The 14,935-nt window shown below is 39.5% G+C and overlaps 1 protein-coding gene across 2 annotated transcripts in view; it reads left to right on the forward strand.

Annotated features, from left to right (window-relative positions):
* Positions 1 to 489: 489 nt before the first annotated feature.
* Positions 490 to 14,935, forward strand: part of JAK2 (Janus kinase 2) — an 85,907-nt gene continuing 71,461 nt past the window's right edge. The window contains exons 1-2 of one of the 2 annotated variants that reach the window (XM_081152384.1): positions 490 to 894; positions 1,363 to 1,444. The gene's annotated coding sequence lies outside the window, so the exon portion shown is untranslated. Of the gene's footprint in view, positions 895 to 1,362; positions 1,445 to 6,211; positions 6,269 to 14,935 lie in introns of those variants that run through there. The other variant, XM_081152383.1, reaches the window with a different exon arrangement.

A 14,935-nucleotide genomic window follows, 5' to 3' on the forward strand; every position in this document is an offset into this window, starting at 1 on the left:
CGGCTGGGGGCCTCATCCCACCCCCGCTGCTCCCAGCAGAGGTGACGACCCGGCCAGGCGTCCCGGATGGCACCGGGGAGCGCGTCGCCCCAACCCCCGGCGCCACTCCCCGTCCGTCCAGAAGCCAAGAATGGGGAAGCACAGGTTTGCTGCGCCCAGAGCGTGGAAGCAAAGACTTAAAGGAGCCAGCCGTGCGCGGGTGGAGAACGTCTGCGCTGTGCCAGGCTGCGCGCAGGGGGCGCCTTCCCGGTCGGGCTGACTCATCCCAGCCGCCTCCGCCGCGGGCGGCGGCCACACGCACGCCTATCTTGGGGAAGGCTGTCCCCGCCGGTCCCGCCAGCTCAGCTTCTCCGCCCGCTGGGGCCCAGGGGCAGTCCCGGGAATCTCCGCGCGCTCCCGCTAGCTTCGCGGGAGGCCGCGGTCCCGCGAGGCCCGCGCCCGGTGCGCGGCCCCGGGGGAGCGGCGCACGCGCAGTCCGGGGGCGCGCGCCCGGCCCCGCTCCCGCCCCCGCCCGGCTCCCGCCGGGCCTCAGTCAGCCGCGAGCAGGCTGCCCAACTGAAGGCCGACTGCTGGGCTCTGGCGGAGTGTCGCCCGCCGTTCCCAGAACCGGGTGGCCCGGCCGAGGGTGGAGACGACGACGGCGACGCGCTCCCCCGCTGCCTGAACCAGGAGTGGTGTGAGCGGCAGGAAGTAGAGAGGAAGAGGCGCCGAAGGGGGCGGCAGCGGCGGCGGCTCGCGGCCTCCCCGGCGCTGACCCGCTGGCCCCGGCGAGTCGCTCGGGAGTTCGAGCCGCCGCCTCGACCGCTCGGCTCGTGGGCCCGGACTTGCGGCGCGTCGGGGCGAGGAGCTGGAGCGGCGGCGCGGGGAGAGGCCCGGTGCTCGCCGCCGAGGGATGTGAGTGGGAGCGGAAATCGCACGGGAGGGCCCGGGAGGTCCCAGCACGGAGGACGCTCGGACCCCTGCCCGGCCCCGGGGCTTCGCAGACCTCGGCCGGCCGGAGGCGCCCGGCGGGAGCAGCGCGTGGGCTTGGGGGCGCGTCCTCGGCGCCCGCTCCGTGCGGCCGGTGCGTGTTATTGCTGTCTGGTCGCCGGGTGGGGGACAGCGCTTGTCTCTCCACCACCCTCCCACCTCCTGACCCCCTCCGTCCCCCTGCCCGTGTCAGTCAACTTGACAGCAAGAAAATCTTCCTCTTTATGGGGAGACGACGGAGTGTTTTGCCGTTGATGTTCGCATCCATGGGTACCTGATATCCGCCCCCACCCTTTACTTACCCTCTTCAACATTTTCTAGACATCCAGACAGCCTAGAAACGAACGTGTATTTCCCTTGGATTTCTGCGGTAGTAACTTCTTCTTTTTTTAGGTTTCAGAAACAGGCAAGGGAACAAGATGTGAACTGTTTTCCTGCTGCAGAAAGCGAGGCCCTTCCTCCCCTCCCCGCGAAGGTGGGTATGCGGTCCTGGCTGCGGTCCTTTCTGGCCGCCGGGAAGGTGAGGGTATCACGAGCGGCGAGCGCGAGCGGAGGAAGGTTGGAAGCGTGTCGAGACAGGCAGGGCTCATGGCTTCTCACGCCTCTGGAAAAGGCAGAGATGAACTTTTCATGTTGGTCGGCGAGGGTATCTTGGGGGTGTTTATTGTTGCTCTTGGATCCTTTAAGAAACACATTGTTTCTTTTCTCGGCTGATTATACAAATAATGCGGCTTTGCAGCGGAAAAAAAACACGCGTCGTCGGTTACCCTTCCTCTTCAAGCAGTCAGAGATTCTTGATCTTTCAAAGAGGAACGTTTTCTAGCACTAAGAGATACTTATTGAGAGAACACGCTAGCCGTTCTTGCTGGGGTTTCTGCTACCACATTTAAGGCTTCCTGGATGGTTTTATCTGCCTAAGTTTGCTGTGTCGGTTGAATTTACCCAGTTTGCTTTTCTGGTGGTTATTAATCTCTCAGGAGCAACCCCTTTTCTCTGAATGAAAGGGTAGAAGCAGCTAAGGTGTGGCATACATAGTAGGAAAGAGAAATGTGGAAAAGGAAACCAGAAGTGGAAATAAAAGAGATGACGATTGCTTTTGGTTTCATAATAGGTTTGTACAAGTGAGTTGTTGGGTTACTGCAAATATTCTGATACAACACCCAGCAGATTTGAAGATGAATTATCAACCTTTGGCCTCCCTCCCCCAACCCCCTTCACCTTTTTACCACAAAGTGTGAGAATCATTTGCTTGTCTGTGCACATAGGTATTAGTGTGTAATAAACATTTCTGCAAACTGAATGTGTCCAACATTTGCCTTAATAGTACATGTAGTTACCTGTATAGGAAAGCTGTTATACTTGCTGACTAGATAAGCACATAATGCTTGTTTTTGCTCTAAATGAATGATCTGTGTTTGGAGTTTATAGTGTTTTAGAGACCGTTTAAGGAGTAGTTTGGGGAAACCATTTAAGGACCATTTGCTGTTTTTTCCTGGTGATTTGAGACAGCTGTGTCAGGTATGGGACGGGAACTGATATCTTTTCTCTACCTTCACCTGGCTATTGCTGACAGGTGGGATGCTTTTGAGGCAGAATAGGAAACCACTGGCATTGGAGTCAGATCTGGGTTTGAATCCTGGTGTTGTATTATTTACAGTCTCTTTGAGCCTCACTTTTCTTAAGATTGTTGTGAAGGTTGAATAAGATTATGCATGCAAAGTAGTACGTTGCTTGGCTACTATAAAAGTCTTGGCTACTATCATGGCTGGGCAGGCCAAGGAGATTCAGAGAAGGGCAGAATGACTGCAAGGTTATCTGCCAGTGACCAGTGTTTCTTCCTCTTTGGTATAAGGAGAAAAAGGACTTTTAGGTCTTTAACTGGTTATAGGATTTTATAGCTTTTTTATGGAAAGGTTGTACTTACCTCCTTGACACTCCCTCCCACATTGTGCTGCCCCTACCAACTGTTGTGCTGCCCTCTTGTGGTTAATTGTGCTAAGAACTTTCTTTTGCTCCTCCCACGTTGGTGTGTTTTTTTTTGTTTTTTGGTTTCTTCTTAGGCCCCTCCCCTTTGTTCCCAGTTTCCCAAATTGTTTGCTGAGGTGCCCCAGAGCACCAGTGAATTCAGGCCTGAACTATTCGTTTGGGGTAGTTCACAGTTTCAACATTAAATTGGCACATTCCTTTCTACAATGTCATGTCTTTGCAAAGCTGTATTTTTAGAGGTTGCTTTGATAAAAAGCAAATACTGCATGAAAATTAATGATACAGGCAATGAGAGTGTGATGTCTGATTTAATTCCAAGGTTTGAGAAATTGTACAGTGTCCAACAGGCAGTAAGTTGCAAGGATATTAACACTTAAATGGTTTGAACCTACCTACTTGAGGATTTCTTTTGGCCTAGGGCTCCTGGGAAAAAATTACTAAGACTGAGGACTCCTTGAATGGAGAAAGTTTGAGAACTTGTGCCTTAGCTTTTGGTTGGCTTTTCTGATTAAAAAAATTTTTTTAATGGAAAAACTGCATTTTTAAAATGTTGTTCACTAATTAATACTCTCTCCACTAAAATTATTGGTACAGTTATTGATACAAGGCTAGTACCAGCTGATCATGGCTTAATGTATTTCCTGTCCTATTTAATATCTTTATAACTTCTGCCTAGTTCTTTCATTTTAAAACTAATTTTGTTGCTCATTTGTCATAGTACTGGTCTTCTAGTATTTTTGACCATCTCCTCAAACTCAACATGCCCCAAATGAAAATCATTATTTTATATCCCTTTGTAATTTCCTTCTCTCCTGGTTATATAGGATTTAAATTAGGCATCATTTTAGAACTACCTCTTTAATTCACCGCTTACATTAACCCATTCAACATGTCCTGTCCATATTTCTTTTGTCACTCTATATCTCTGCTTACTCCACTTTACCACCTGAATCCCAGGACTCATCTCAACCTAAAATATTGAAAGTCATAGCAACCTCTCAGAATTCAGCATTTCTTCCTTCTAGTTTTCTTAATAAAAATGTCGCTCTAATGCTCCTTATTGAGGCATTCTCTTGTCCCATATCTTCACTGGCTTCCCACTTTATATCTACTAAATTTAACTTCCTTTTTCTGGCTTTTAAGATACTTTATCATTAATCCCTACCATATTTATTCCGCCTTTTGTCTACATACCCGCAATAAGCATTCTCTGCATTCGTCTTGCAAACCGCTTTCCACATTTTCTAGTAGCAGCTGTACTTATTCTACTTTTTAACTTTGACTCATGTTTTCCATTCTTCTTCCACCATGCCCAGTTCTGTATTTTATTGCACTACTTACTAGGTGTGGAATAACTGAGCAGGGCCTCAGTCTTCTCATCTGAAAAATGAGAATTCTAGTATTTTTTCCATAGGGTTGTAGTGAGAATTGAGTTAATACATGAAAAGTCCTCAAGACCAGTGCCTGGCACATTAAGGACACCTTAAGTTTTATCAATTATTTTAATTATTTATTACTACTACTATTACTATGACTACTTCCAGTTAAAATTCTATCTCATTTGTGAAACTGTTTCATAAATATTGCTTTTTTCCTCTCTATATTTCTATAGTTCTTTTAGCCTTAGAATACCTTTGCATAGTTTACTTATATACCATGCTTTGGTTGTTTGATAGTTATTTCCCTAGTGTTAACCAAATTTTTTCAAGTTGACTATGTATGCTTTGATGAACAATACCTACATTTCAAAAAGCGCACATGCACAGAGTGCTAAGCACATGGGGAGCATTCAATAAATGCTGTGTATTAAAAAGGAACTTTAATCAGTCACCAAACAAATATTAATACATACAATGTAAAGGGTACACTACCATGTCCAAAAGAGATGTAGAAAAATATAAAATAGGTTCCTTTCACTGAGGACTTAAAATGTAATTGGAGAGATAAGTAATGAAAGTTATAGATATTTGAGGCCACAAGTGAGCATAAAAGACTCCAGAGAGGAGGTAGAATCAAATCTAGGCAAGATTTGATTTTGCATAAGAGGAAGGAACTTGTATAGGAGGTAAAGAAAGGCAAAATATGCACGACACATTCAGAGAACGTTACATAAAACAACTTGACTGAAATGAAGGTTTGTGTGGGAGAGTAGTAAGAAATCTGGTTGAAAATGTAGGTTGGAATTAGATTGTGGATGCCTTAAAGAACTGGGCAGAGAAGAATGTACTTTGCGCCATAAGTAACAGAGAAGCTTTAAAAATTTTGGATTGAGAAAGAGCTTGTGAAAAGAAGTATTTTAGGAAAATCAGAGAGACACCAATGCTAGGCATCGTATGAATTGGAGTGAGAAGTGATAGAGGAGGAAAATAATCTAGGACTGAAGTAGTGAGGATTTGCACTGAGTGGAAATAAGACTGGAGAGATGTCACACGAGGCTTTATTTTGGATTGGATAGGAAAGGAGGATGTGGGGCGGAGCAGAGGGCCAGGAAGGAAGGAGAGTAATAAGAGATGACTTTGAGGTTTTGCTCTTCTGTGACAGAGGAAATGAAATATTGCAACTCTAAGACAGCTGAGAACATCTGGGCTACAGTGTGTACATTTTGTTCATTAGGAATATGAGACCCAGAGAGATTTTAAAATGTGTCCAAGGTTACTCAGCTAATTAATGACAAAGGAAGAACTAGAATTTTATTAATGGCAGTATTGACAGAAATAGGTATGAAAGTGTTAGTAGCTGGTTGAGGATATACGGATATAAACTGGACATATATTTTGAATATGCTGAGTTTGACGTGACAGTGGGATAGTCAAGTGAAAATAGAAAGCCAGACAGTGGGACACATAGCTAGAACTTGGTAGAGAAATTTAAGGCTGGGACTGTGGTGCTCAGAGTGAAGAGCAGTAGACCTGAGATTGAGCCTTGGGAATTGCCTGCAATTAGAGAGTGAAAGAAGAATTGGCAGAGGAGACAGAAGGAGCAGTTAGTACGAGAAGCAAGTGGATGGGTAGGTGAGAATGGTTAAAAATGTTGATCATTGTTGGTCATCGCCAGCAAATGAGAAGAATCAGAACTGAAAAAAGGCCTTAAAAATGTGTGCTAGTATTTTACCTGGTATGAAATCTAGAAAAGCTGAAGAAAAGAAAATTGCTTAGTTTCCGCATGCAGAAATAACTGCTGTTAATATTTTGTTCTTTCTAGTATGACAGACGATCTTTGGATTTGACAATTGGCTGAACAGTGGAGACTTCTATCCAAAGCTCTTATCACTGGGACTAATGATGAGAATTTTGGGCATAATAAAAACTGGGAGGTATTTTCGACAGTGTTTGTCATTTTTCTGTGTCCTTTCATTTCACACTACACAAGTATTGCTATTCCTTATGGACATTAGCCCTGCATTTGTATAATTTGAATAAGTAGACATTCATTGGTTAGCATTATATATTTAGTGATCAAGTGGGTGAGACCTGGGTGCTATTGTACTAGCAAAATCTGAATAAAATCATAAGGTATGCATTTCTAAAAGGAAGAGAAATTGCTCTGGCTGGTGTTGCTCAGTTAGTTGGAGCATTGTCCATACACCGAAGCGTGGCAGGTTCAATTCTGGGTCAGGGCACATGCCTGGGTTGCGGCTCAATCTCCAGTAGGGTGTGTATAGGAGGCAACCAATCGATGTTTCTCTCTCTCTCTTTCTTCCCCTGCTCCCTCCCTTCTTCTCTCCCTCTCTCCCTCTTTCCCTTCCTCTCTTCCTTTCTCTAAAATCAATAAAAAGCATATCCTCAGGTGAGGAAAAAAATTGAAAAAAATAAAAGGAAGAGAAATTCTTGATAGATAACTTAAAACTGAAGTTTAGCATGGTTAAGAGTGTTCAGTTTTGGAGAATTGGGCAAAAGAAAGCATTATCTGTTTTTGAAGCCTGTGTAGTATAGCTACCAGAGGTAGTCTAGATTGGGATAGTCCATGGGCTGTTTGTTTTGCTTGAATGCTTATTTTGATTTTTCCCAAGGGTATCTTTCAGCCTGCATTTTCAATATCAGTCCTTGGGAGTAGGGTATTCATTGTTGCTTACTAACTGATTTTAGTTTAATAAGTTCTGATTATGAAATATAATGCCACTAGGTAATATTTTTGTCATATGAAAGGTATTATGATGTTTTGGAAATCAGGGGATCAGGGACTGACTCTGCTGTCAACATAGTGTGTGATTTTGAGCCAGTCATGAAATCATTGAACCTTATATTTTTCTTATTTAGAAAGTGAAGAATGGACTAAATCTTTTAAAAAACCCTTTATTTTAAAAAGGTGGAATCATGTAAAATGTGTATAAATTTCATAACAGTGTCTTCTGGTGTTTACCTCTATATTTCTAAATAACAATCTACCATCAATATCCACCCTCCCCCATTCTGTGTCTGTACCTATACTCTGCCCTTTTCCTCTTTGCAATGAATGAACTGTTCAGTGCCACATCTAAAGCTTCTTTATCTAGTTGCCTAGAGGCATCCATCCCCTTTTGCATTCAAGAACTTTGCCATTGTATTTCTCCCTCTCTTTCTTGTAGTCTCTGTTTTTCTGTCTACTAGATCATTTCCATCAGTAGGTAGTCTGGTTGCTATTGCTGCATGACGTAACTACCCCAAAACTTGTGAACGTAAAATAACTATTTTATTAGACTCATAGTCAGTAATTCAGATAGGGCACACCAATGATGGCTTGTTTCTACTCCACAATGTCTAGGACCTCAGTTGGGAAGACTTGTTGGCTGGGGGTAACCTGAAGGTAGGGGACTAGAATTATATGGGGGTGTCTTCACTCATGTGACTGGTAGTTGATGCTGGCAGTTGACCAAGATCTCAGCTGGAGATATGTGATAATTTGAAAAACTTGCAGATGAACTGCGTAGCTTAGAAATATTGAAAAACTTAAGAAAAAGTTAGGTATGTCATGAATGCATAAATATAGGTAGATACTAATCTGTTTTATCATTTTATGATAGTAACATAAAATATACACAAACTTATAATAAAATTAAAATTTATCAAAACAGGTACACAAACACAGAAGTACACAGCACCATTTGCTGCTGAGTTAAATGTAAATAAAATAAAGATGCAGTATTAAAACATAACTGCATAAATTAACTGTAGTACATACTGTACTATAATAATTTCATAACCACCTCTTGTGCTATTGCAGTGAGCTCAAATGTTGTATCTGCTTAAAATGCTGTGTGACACTAGTCATCTCCATGTGAGCAGTTCCTCTCTTCAGTAAATTGTGTATCACAGTAAAAGTAATCTCTTGTGATTCCTGCATAACCTTGAGTAACACCATGGGACCCATACAAAGTGCCATGTTGGAAATGCTCTTCACAAGAAGTTTAATTGCTTGACATGTACCGCAGATTGAAGTATGCAGCTGCAGTTGCCCATGTTTTCAAGATTAATGAATCCAGCATAAGGACCACTGTAAAAAAAAATTTGTGAAGCTGTTGCTGCAGCTATGTCAGCAGGCACGGAAGCCATGTACTTTTGGCTAAATACCTTTTTATCTCGTATTGAAAATGCACCTTTTGTGTGGGTGCAGGATTTTTATAAAAAAGGCATAACTATGGACTGTAATATAATTCCAAAATGAAGTCATTATATGACAACTTAAAAGGAAGGTAAAGGATCTAATGCTGGAGAATTTAATGCCAGCAAAGGACGGTTTGTTAATTTTAGTAAGAGATTTGGTGTAAAAAATGTCAAGATAATAGGAGAAACAGCTTCTACAGAAGCAGCAGACGAGTTCCTGGGTGTCATTAAGAAAATCATTGAGGAGAAAGGATATCTACCTGAACAGGTTTTTATTATAGACTTAAGTGCCCTATTCTGGAAAATGCCACAAAGGACATTTATTAGTTAAGGAAGAGACATGAGCACCAGGATTTCAGGCAGGGATAGGCTAACTCTACTGTTTTGTGCAAATGCAGTCAGGTTTATGATCAGAACTGCTCCTATCTATAGTGCTGCTAACCCCAGAGCCTTGAAGAGAAAGGATAAACACCAGCTGCCAGTCTTGGTTATATAAGAAAGCCTGGGCAAGAGTCCTTTTTCTGGATTGTTTTTTTTTTTTTTATGCTTTGCCCCTGAAATTAGGAAGTACCTTGCCAGTAAGGGACTGCCTTTTAAAGTTCTTTTGATACTGGACAATGCCCTTTGCCACTCCATGAGCTCAACACTGAAGGCATTGAAATGGTCTACTTGCCCCAAAACACATTGTTTCTAATTCAGCCTCCAGATTGGGGGTCATAAGGACCTTTAAGGCTCATTACATGTGAGTACTATGGAAAGGATTGTTAACACTATGGAAGAGAACATTGACAGAACATCATGAAAGTCTGGAAGGATTATATACCCTTGAAGATGCCATTGTTGTTATAGAAAAAGCTGTGAAAGTCATCAAGCTAAAATAAATTCCTGCTGGAGAAAACTCTGTCTAGATGTTATGCGTGAATTCACAGGATTTATGACAGAGCCAATCAAGGAAATCATAAAAGAGATTGTGGATATGGCAAAAAAGGTGGTGGTTATGAAGAATTTCAAGATATGGATCTTGGAGAAATTCAAGAGCTAATAGGCACCACACCAGAGGAATTCACAGAAGATGACTTGATGGAGATGAGTGCTTCAGAACCAGTGCCATATGATCAGGAAGAAGATGTGAAAGAAGCAGTGCCAGAAAACAAACTGACATTAGACAATCTGGCAGGAGGGTTCTGATCTCAGGACTGCTTTTGACTTTTATGGCATGGACCCTTCTATGATACAGGCACTGAAACTAAAGCAAATGGTAGAAGAAGGATTGCTACTGTGTAGAAACATTTTTAGAGAAATGAAAAACAAAAAAGTCAGACAAATTATGATGTATTTCCATAAAGTTACATCGAGGGTGCCAGCCTCTCCTGTGTCCCTTTCTACTTCCACCACGTATTCTGCCTCTGCCACCCCTAAGATAGCAAGACCAACACCTCCTCATATTCCTCCTCCTCAGCCTGCTCAATGTGAAGACGAAGATGAAGACCTTGATGATGATCCACTGCCACTTAATGAGTAGTAAATAACCAACAGATGACATAACCTACTGTATTGATAAATACAGTACTATAAATGTATTTTCTCTTCCTTATGATTTCCATAACATTTTCTTTTTTCTAGTTTACTTTATTGTAAAAATTAAGTATATAAAACTTATCACATACAAAGTATGTGTTAATCAGAAAGAATATATGCACCCCTGTGTTCATAGCAGCACTATTTAAAATAGCTAAGATCTTGAAACAGCCCAGGTGCCCATCAGTAGATGAGTGGATAAAAAAGCTCTGGTACATTTACAGCAAGGAATACTATTTAGCCATAAAAAAGGATCTCTTGCCTGTTGAGACAACATGGAGGGACCTGGAGAGTATTATGCTAAGTGAAATAAGCCAGTATCATGTGATCTCACTCATATGTGAAATCTAATGAACAAAATAAACTGATGAACAAAATAGATCCAGAGACATAGAAGCATGGAAAAGATTGACGAATCTCAGAGGGAAGGCAGGAGAGTGGGGGGAGATAAAGCAAAGAACTTACATGCATATATGGACACAGACAATAGTGTGATGAAGGCCAGGGAGGAGGGCAGGGTAGAGGACATCTGTAATAGTTTCAACGATAAAGATAAATTTTTTTAAAAAGTATGTGTTAATAGATTATGTTATTGGTATGGCTTTTGGTCAACAGTAGGCTATCAATAGTTAAGTTTTTGGGGAGTGCAAAGTTATATGCATATTTTTTACTACACAGGGATGAGCACCTTAATTCCTGTGTTGTTCAAGGATCAACTGTATATATTTTATTTTCCATATTACTATCGGTGGTAGTTTTGCCAAACTTTCCCCTACTATATAACAAAGATCTCCTTTAATTCAGTCTTCAATAATATTTTCCTCACTTTCTTTTAAGTCCTTTCTTACAGCCTCTTTGAGGCTTATTAGGCTTTATTAAATCTTCTCAAGACCCTTTATATTTGTGAACACAAACCTCAGATGGGTTCTCATCAGTTCCTATCTATGCTAGAACTACTGCCTAACCCACGGGTTGTTATCAGAATTACCTAGAAGGCTAGTTGAAACACAAATTGCTGGGCCCCATTCCCAGAGTTTCTGTTTCAGTTGATCTGGAGTGGGACCGGAGAATCTGCATTTCTAACAAGTTCCCAGGTGATGTTGATGATGTTGGTTTGGGGACCAGACTGTGAGAATCACTGATGTAAACCAGGGTTGGCAGTTTTTCTAGTAAGGACTAGACAGTAAATATTTTAGGCATTGCTGGCAAGATTGTCCCTATTGCAACTACTCATCTCTGTGGTGGAAAAGCAACCAAGGACAATACAAAAATGAAGGGATTCACAAAGCTTTATTTACAAACAGGCAACTGGTTGAATTTGACCTGTGAGCATTAGTTTGCCAATTCCCAATTTAATACCATTACTTGACACATTCTCTTTCAAGCTACTCCCGCATTTTCTACTTCCCTTTAAAAGCAAAGCTCTTTGAAAGGGTTATCTGTATTTGTCTCTTCTTTTTATTCTCTCAAAAATACTATCTACTCTGAACAGGTGACATTTTAAATGTTTTAGAATTCAGAAAGTAGTGACTATCTCCGCAATGTCAATATGCGTGTGCAGTACCACAATTCTAGTTTACATGGAAGAGGAATTGCTGATTCAAAAGTGATATGTTATTAATTACAATAAATACTGCCAAATTGATCTCCATAGAAATGTCAGCTTATACTTTTCTACACCTGTTTTCAGATGGTTTGATATTTGTCAATTTGAGATGTGAAAAATAGAATCTCATAATTTTAATTTGCTTTGAATTTTTCTTCTGGGAACTGTTCACTCATATCCTGGCCCATTTTCTGTCTGATTGTTGACCTTTTACTTTGATTTGTGGGAGCTCTTTCTAGACTAAGAAAAATAGCTCTGTTTGTGAAATGAATTGTAAATATTTCCCCCAGGTTGTCTTTTTATCTTTTTAACTCTGTTTATAGTGTGATTTTGTTGTTGTTGTTGTGCATACATTTTTGGTTTTCATGCTGTTCTTTTTGTTAGTTATTCCTTTTATTACTTAAAAAAATCCTAATAATGTCCCTGCTTAACCCTGAAATTATATTTTGAAACTCTCCCATGTTTTCTTGATTTATCTGGAATTTATATTGATGCAAGGTATAGGATGGGATTCGACTTTTTTCCTTTAGATAGTTGTGTGGTTGTTCCAACACTTGAATAATCCATCTTTTCTCTGCTGCTGTGAAATGATAGTGTTTTAAATTATTTGTATAGTTGAGTCTATATCCAGACTCTGTTTTATTACAACATTGGCTGCTGTGAAACTACTGTGATTTCTAAGACAGGGAATATTTCTCTATTGGTCATTTAAAAATTACTTTCATCAATGACAAGGGCAAAAAGAATTGCAAATGCTTCTTGTGATTGACAGAACTTGCTTAATAAGTTTTAATACCTTTCTGGATGTTTGTGTAGAGTGACAAATTCAAATACAGTTTTAAGTGAATAGGACCATCCTGTAGGGTCATCACTCACTCACTCACTCACTCACTCACTCACTCACTCACTCACTCACTCAGTTGTTCATTTATTCAGCTCATCAGTCAGTCACTCAAGCCACTCAGTAGGTCAGTTGGTTCCCCAGTGGGTCACTCATTTGGTCAGTCATTCACTTACTCACCTGTACACTCAAGCAATCTGTCAGTGTTTAATCAATCACTCATTAAATAAATCATTATGTAATCAATTATTCAATAAATACTTGGTGTCTATTTTCTGCTATGCACAGGATATAATGCTAAGATTATAATGTAAGCCATGGATATAATTTTTAATGTCTTCATACTATACTATTGGCTATATATACCACAGTGTATTTATCAGGTCCCTTTAATGTCATCTAAAATTTTTTTATTATTACTAACAGTTTCATAGAATTCTTAGATACACATCCTACTATTGTACTCTTTTCCTTTTTAAAAGGAACAATTCTGAGATACTCCTTTTTTCATATCCTTGCCAACAATGAGAATTGCCAATCTTAATTTTTGCCAGTCTGATAAGAAAGAAACAATATTTCATTTTTATTTACTTTTCTCTCATTATTAATGATGTTGACCATGTCTACATTTTAGAAAATGTTTGCATTTCTTTTGTGAAATGCCTATTAATGTTCTTTGTTCATTTTCTCATTGATTTGTAAGGATTACTTGTATAAATATATTAAACATTTGTAGCATATGTTTTTTTCTCAGTTTTTAAAAAACTTGATTATGATGTTTATAATTGTATGTAGTCAAGTTTATCAGTCTTTATTTCCTTTATTTTATTTTTTGCTTAGATATTAGGTTTGGAAAGAATGTACATATGTGAAAGATTTTTTGTATAGAAATATTTAAAGTGGATGGATTTAAAGCACACCAAAGAAATTACTGGAAATGTCCAACTTCAAATATATAAGGAGACAAGTCAGAAGAGCATTAAGAAGAGCTAACAGAAATGATTTTTAAAGAGAGTATTTACAAACACTTGAAAAAGTCTTAAGTCATTTTGAAAGAATAGAATACAAATATAAAGAGAAATGAAATAAAGGCATATATAACTCATTGCAGAAATTATTTCCTAGTAGCAGTTCTGCTAACTTGAAGTAATTTTTTAGATTTTATTATGCTTAATTTTAGTTTCCTTTTTAAATTTTTGAGCATATGTTTCCTTGTGGTCAATTTTTGTAAATATTTCATATGTAGTCAAAATATATTTTTGGTGGAAGTTTGTAATATATTAGTCATTTTTCTAGTGGATTGTTTGTGTTTTATTAGTTTGTGGAGATCTTTGTATATTGGAGGTACTCCTTGTTTGACAAATGAATTGCAAATATTTTCTTTCCTTTTGGTTTTGTTTATAATTCCTTTTCTCTAGAGAAATTGAAAATTTAATAGAATAGTTCTTTATTGTACAGGTAAAAAACTTGATTGATTTCAGTGTCATTAACATGTAAAAAGAGGCTTGTTATATAAGATAGTAGGGAGAAGGGCAGAACATGGGGAACTGGACAGTACATGTCCTGCCTAAGGCATTGAAATTCAAGTGGGAATAAAAACCACTTTATTAGCTAAAGAAAATAAAGACTCAGACAGCCAATCTGTGACTTTTGTTATATGGATTTGAGGTTTTTCAGTTTGCATAAGAAAGTTTTTCCATTCCAGGTAAAAGTCATATCAGAGGTTCTTTCAGTATTTTCATTCTTTTATATTTTACATTAAATATTTAATTTATATATACTTTATTTTTATATAAAGTATAGGTTTAGCATGTCTTCTCTAGTTATACTATCAGTTATGCCAGTGCCTTTTGTAAACAAATATACTTTTTCTACTGTATTAAAATATTGTTGTATTAAGTTCCCATATATCCTTGGATTTATTTCTGGATGCTGTTTTGGTCCACTGACCTGCCTTTGTGTATACCAGTATTATTTTGGTTTTAAATGCCTATCAAATACATCAAACAGAACTTAACAGGATCTATATTTTTTTTTTAAATTCATCATTTTCCTTTAGTTTTGCTTATAGGGGATATACATGTTTATATGTAATAAGTGAGATTCTTGTGTTATCCCAGGCACTCACTATTCCTCTTCATTTATCCAAAAAAGGGTTCTTTTGTACTATTACAACTTTTGTAAGTATATTTGAGATGAAGAAAGAGTCTGTATGCACAAGTAACAAAAGATTAGCAAGTAACAGCTGCTTTTTGTGTACCATCTTTTGATTTAATCACAATCACAGGGGACCTTTTACTTTAGTAGACACTTAGAAGTTTTGGGTAATGAAAGTATGTAACCTCTCCCCTCCTACAACCAAATTACTTTGGTTAT

This window comes from Miniopterus schreibersii (assembly GCF_964146895.1).
Source record: "Miniopterus schreibersii genome assembly, chromosome: 11".
Lineage (NCBI taxonomy): Eukaryota > Metazoa > Chordata > Mammalia > Chiroptera > Miniopteridae > Miniopterus > Miniopterus schreibersii.